The 6,449-nt window shown below is 34.9% G+C and overlaps 1 pseudogene; it reads left to right on the forward strand.

Annotated features, from left to right (window-relative positions):
• The first annotated feature begins 5,694 nt into the window (after nt 1–5,694).
• On the forward strand, nt 5,695–5,890 carry LOC113457607 (annotated as a pseudogene).
• Nucleotides 5,891–6,449: the final 559 nt, after the last annotated feature.

Genomic DNA, 6,449 nt, shown 5'->3' on the forward strand with positions numbered 1-6,449 from the left:
GTGGCCACCTCTAAGTCAAGGATAAAAGAATCAGGGAAAACTAATCACACTGAACATATAGATGTCAAAATTATAGCCTTCAAAACTCCAAAAATATATTTCTGTTGTTTCAGCCTCTCAGTTGTTGCTATAACTTCTTATCATAGCCTAAGCAAACTAATACAGTGAACGAATATAATCATTGAGTCATATGGTGAGTCTATGCTTGCATTTTTACAGAGCTGCCAACTGTTCCCAGTAGATACAGAACTTTATATCCCATCATCAATCCAAAGGAGCCTCTCCTCTTCAAGTCCTTAGAACATTTGTTTTCACTCTGTTGTTGTTATAGATATAGTGGGTCTACATGTTTTATCTTATGTTGGTTGTAATGTTTTATTAAGTTTACAGCATCTGATATTTCCAGACTGTCTCCTATTCAAGCACTAACAAATTCTGACCCTGCTTATCTTCTGAGAGTAGTCATGTTAAGGGTGGTATGGTCTTAGCAGACCCAGTAGTTGTAATTTACCACTTCTAGACTGTGAGCAACATTGTACAACTTTTCATATATGTACTGGGCATTTTTATAACTTCTTTTTTTATAACTACTTAGGAGAACATTTATTCAAACTGTTTGTTGGTTTTCAATGTTGGTCTGATTTTTCTATTGTTGAGTTATGAGAACTTTTTATCTGCATGCTAATCTGTGTGAGATGTACAACTTGCATATATTTCCACCCATTTTGTGAGTATTTTTTCACTTTCTTAAGAGTATCTTTTGATGCACAAACTTTATTTTTATTTTGATTAACTTCAATTTTTCAATTTCCTTTGATTACTGTCCTTTTGATGTAATTTAAAAAAAAATCATTGACTAGTCCAACTTCAGAAGAGTTGCAGTTTCTTTACTTTAGTAGCTGTGAGGTTTCTTGCCCTTATAGTTGAACATTTGATATTTCTGTCAAGTGTGAATGGTGTGGATTCTGGGGGTTGAATCCAAGATCTCTTGCATCTTCCCTAGACAAGTGATCTACCACTGAATGACCTGCTCAGTTTCCACCCATTTTGAGTTAATATTTACATATTATATGGCCTTGGGATCTAAGTTCATTCCTTTGCATGTGGATATTCAGTTCTCCAACTATCATTTATTGAAACTATTGTTATTCCTCATTAAATAACATTGACACATTGACAAAACTAATTGTCTAGAATTTATGGGTTTATTTCAAATATTTCTATTCTAATCTGGTTCCATCATCAGCTTATTATTGAAAAGATAATTCCCTAACATCTAGAACAAAAAGGGATTCCTCTCTTCCCACATAGTTCTAAGAAGGCCAGGAATGCTCACCTTAACAAAGCAAGGAAATTAAAACCCCTATCTTAGCCCTTACTTCACATTTGCTTGTTCAAATTCAAGGTCAAGGAGAGCTTTCTCCAGCCCTTCCTGATCAGCTGCAGAATCCTAGCACACACGGGACTTTCTTAAATTCCAAGTAAACAATGGAGATTTTTGTAGTCCATATTTCCAAAGACATATCACTCCCCAAATTTTTTCCCACAGTTTTTATTTATTTATTATTAAAGATTTCTGCCTCCTCCCGGCTACCATCTCCCATTCCCCCCCTCCCCCAATCAAGTCCCCCTCCCTCATCAGCCCTAAGAGCAATCAGGGTTCCCTGCCCTGTGGGAAGCCCAAGGACCACCCACCTCAATCCAGGTCTAGTAAGTGAGCATCCAAACTCTGTTTGATCCAGCTATTATCATGTACCAGAGGATGAGGATGTGTATATATTCATAAATATTTCTACAAATTATCTCCTAGTTCCAGTAAGGAAAATTAAAACAAGACTTTTAACTTAGTTTGGGTTACTATCACTCTGAATGGACACCATGACCACAACAACACTTATAAAGAAAATATTTAATTAGGCTGGCTCGCTTACAGTGTTAGAGGTTCTGTCCATTCTCATCATGGCAGGGAGCATGGTAGCATAAGGCAGATGTGGTGTTTGCTACCTCTTGGTTTGCAGGGAACAGAAGGTTGACTGAAACACTGAGCAGTATCCTGAGATAGTAACCCTCAAAGCCTTGCTCCGACTGTGACACATTTCCTTGAATAAGCCCATACCCACTCCAACAAAGTCACACCTCCTAATAGTGCCACTCCCTATGAGATTATAGGGGCTAATTACACTCAAACTACCACACCTTTTAAGTGACTCTTCCCTTAAACTTTTTGCTGGACTAAGGACAATTTTTAAGTGGAATTCAGTCTATGTTTTCTTTACTGACACAGTGAATGTGGGCCAGTATTTCTAAGGCTATCACTGGTAGAAGGACCAAGGACAAAATCAATTAAAGTTCACAAAACTCATTGTTCATTGAAAATTGGATGTTTTTTCTTAAATAGTTTCTGGGTTACTGTGAACTTTCTCTTAATTCCCAATATTCTGAAAAAGATTGTTCTGACAATTTTGGTGTGTTCTAAAGTTTCTTGTGGTTGTTTTGAGAGTCAGGATTTTAGAGTCCCTTCCTTCCTCTGTTGTTTTTACTGGTATCAGTCTTCTCGAGAAAATTTTAATAAATAAAATGGTGTACATTTCTGTAGGGAATGCAAATTTAATAGAATATATATGATTAGAGAGTGAGAAACTTTATTCTTAACTACAGACATAACTATCCTTAATATTTGGCTTATATGTAGGAAACTGGGTTGTATAAATTATATATTGGGGTGTTTTCTGTCTATATATCTTATTTACCTCATAGGATACTATTGAAAATATATATAATAATTTTCTTTTTCTCTCATTGTAATATATGATTTTCCCCAACATATAAAAGTTATATAAACATTTTTATATTTACTGCTTTGGATAAGCATGAACACTTTCTGTCAGATTGTTAGTATTAAATTGTTTAACATTCGTGAGAAAATTCTTTCCCATTCCCACACTCATGGAAGTGTTATGTAAAAGCCTTAAGTATTACTTCCAATCTAAAATACCTTCATCTCTACAGAAAGATTTTTTAAGAAAAAAAATGAGGATTCTTTTCATGTTTTCTTATTTCCCTGGTACAGTTTCATATTTTTTCATATAGGCTTTGGCTACTTTTAAAGCTATCTATTTCCAATTTTATCCCATTACCTTTTGTAATCACACAGCATTTCATTTTACATATTCTTAATATAATTATAACTGATGATAAGGATCCAACTTACTGAGAGGTTTCAGGCTTAAGGTTCAAGGGGGACACTGAAGCAGAATGTTCTTTTGAATAAGAGTTGTATGAAAAGAGTTCTTGTAGTAACATCATAACCAGACACAAAAGTATGGCAAGGGCGCTGAGGAGAATTTGCAGAGTTCACTGTGGCAGAGTTGGAGGGTCTCTTCTTACAGACTTGAGAGGAAAGTGGTTGATGAATAGCCCATTGTACATGCTTATAGTCGAGCGATCTTTTAATCTACTGTAAAGACTGGGAGGGCATTAATCTAGGAAAATATGTTATTCGGTTCTGGGGACCAACTTACTATGGTTTTGATCATTGTCACAGTTCAACCAAAGTGAAAGAGCTTTATAAACTGACATGGTCTGGTTAGGGCTGTTTTTGAGGCAGAGTTTTTCTGTGTAGATCTGACTGTCCTGGAATTCTCTCTGTAGACCAGGCTGGCCTTGAACTCAGAGAGATCTTTCTGCCTCTGGCTCCCAAGTGCTAGATTAAAGGCCTGCACCACCACCACCACCAATAAGGGCGTTTACACACACACAGAGAGAGAGAGAGAGAGAGAGAGAGAGAGAGAGAGAGAGAGAGAGAGAGAGAGAGAAAGAGAGAGAGAGAGAGAGAGAGAGAGAGAGAGAGAACTTTTATTCTGTGACAAAACTACAAGCTAACCCATCCTGACATTATTTATTTGTAATATATGTGATATATATATATATATATATATATATATATATATATCCATTATCTTGCTTATTTGTGCATATTTTTCAGGTGAGAGAATAGAGTTCTGTAGTTATAAAAGTATACAGTTTACCAAAATCCCTTCTGCATAAATATATCTCTTTATGATTCCTTAAGTTCAATATCTTTCTTTCTTGAGATTTATTTTTCATTTTCACAAGCACAGTAGCAAAAGCTATTGTTTCTGTTTAAATATTTGCTGGTGAATCATACAATGAAATTTAATCATAGTGTGCCCTGAAAATTTGAGAGAATCTCAACTCTCTCTCTTCTCTTTCTCACCTATGTGTGTGTATGTGTTGTAGGACACAGATATGAAGTAGAAAGTGGTGAACCATGCTAGCATAATTGTTATAGGTAGTTGTCATCAGAAAAATTTTTTTCTAAAGTAACATGTATGCAATAGTAAATAAAAACGTATTTACAACTGTTAAAATTTCAACCGAAATAAAAAGGATGTGTCTAAAGAAATAAGGAACAAAGAGAAATTGACAACTTAATAAAAATCAGAGAAGACAAAATTAAATTTTTAAATATGCTAAAACACCAATTAACATTGAACTCTGTAAGTGGAGAACATAAAGATTAGAGACCCATACAAACATGCAAAACTTCAGACAAAGTAGCATATTTATTTTCTTAATAAATGAATAGAAACCCTCTGACTCAGAGAAATAAAAAGGTTTTTCCTTTTTCCGTGTTTTTATTCTTTTTTCAATTGAGCTTTTGTTTCTTGAATACTTACTACTGTTTTTCATAATTCTATAATTATGCTGACTGTGCCTATTAATTCTCCATATTTGCATGCCAAAAATAAATTCAAGGTGGAATAGAAGCAAACTAAAGCTCAAAAATATGTAAAAGTTAAATATATATTTTTTAATTCTTAGGAAAAAAAAGATAGGTTTAAGAATAAAAAACAGAACTAGTTTTCTCCTATGAAAACAGAAAATTTGGAAGATGTATCATGATACTTGTAACATATAAAGGAAAAGTGCATAAATTATACTAACACATTGTCAACAAGATACTATGAAGAAACAGAAGAACAAAATACTGTTATGTGCCCAGCAAGTAAGAACTAATAATCAATGATGTCAAGAGTTAGCACATTTTTGAAGAGTTAGTTTTCTTATCTAATAATGGCAGTTGTGTAAATTTACCAAATCACGTTTCAGGACAATTTAGCAGTGTCTAACCACACTTATATGTTTTCTTGTATTGATGCAGGAGAAACTTGACGTAGTAAAAATTTATGTTATAAATGATTTATGAATAAATTAGCTCAGGAAATATTAAGTTAAACAAAAAGTAATTAGATAAAGGAATGCTACCTCCACTATGACAGAAAGGTAGGTAGTGTACCTGGCCTGTTAAACACTATAAACACAGTTTTTAACCATATTGAAAGCTTGCTATGAAAGTTTGTGCTAATCTTTGACCTCTAATTATGTTTTATACCATAACAACCAGAACAACCTTGATTTAAAACCAACCATTAGGTCCATCCGCATATCAAAGACTGTCAGTTCAAGGTGGCAGTGCAAGGTCACAACCAACATTATTAAGTCCTCATATAAAGTTTAACATTAAATCCCCTGGACTCATATCAGAAAAAATATTATTCTGCCAGGTGGGTGAGATGACTCCGAGTAACAACTTTTTAAAAAGAATAACACTGGTTTCCTTAAGTTTCTATCCTGTCATGCTGAGCCTGCTGAGGACTCAGCAGGAGCAAAGCCAGTCCTCTCAAATTGAAGAAATTTATGGTCAAGAAGTTACCATTGAAGTTAAATGGTAGCAGACATATACATGCAATCCTATGGGGCTTTGATTTGTTTATGAGCCTTGTGATTGATGGGTGTGTGGAGATGGCAAATGGCAGTCATGTGAGGAAAGAGCATCATCATGATGGAAGCCTTGGAAAGAGTCTAAACAATGGCTCTTGAGCAGAAACATTCACATCCCTCCCCCTAGGGCTTGTTTGACTATGGAGTACAACTGGGTCATGTACATTTTCAACTGAAACTTTTTGCTAAATAAACTTTTATGATACTATAAAAGGAAATAATTCTGTCATCTTTGCTGTGTAACTCCCATCTACCCACGTAGCCAGACTTTAAGTATCTTGTCTCTCTTTAAATAGCTCAAAATGTAACCTGGGGTAAGGACCCAAAGAATATTTAACGATGACAGCATATCTGGAATGCATAAACTCGAGACCTCTACAAGCTAGTCAAGTTTTCTTTTCTAGACTGGTTCTACTTTGTTTATTAACCACAACCAATCCTGCACTACTATTAAAGTGCTTTTTCTGAACAAGAATGACAACAATGTACATACCAAACTGAATAGAGAAAGGCCCGCTAGGACCCAACACATAGGCAAGTCAACCTTATTGGAAAGCTGGGAACAGGAGAGGCAGTTTTTCCAAAGAAGAGCACATTAATAGGTTACTCAGTATAAAAAGTCAGCCCTGAAAATATACATACAG

The sequence above is a fragment of the Microtus ochrogaster genome, linkage group LG3 (genome assembly GCF_000317375.1).
Source record: "Microtus ochrogaster isolate Prairie Vole_2 linkage group LG3, MicOch1.0, whole genome shotgun sequence".
NCBI classification, from domain to species: Eukaryota; Metazoa; Chordata; class Mammalia; order Rodentia; family Cricetidae; genus Microtus; species Microtus ochrogaster.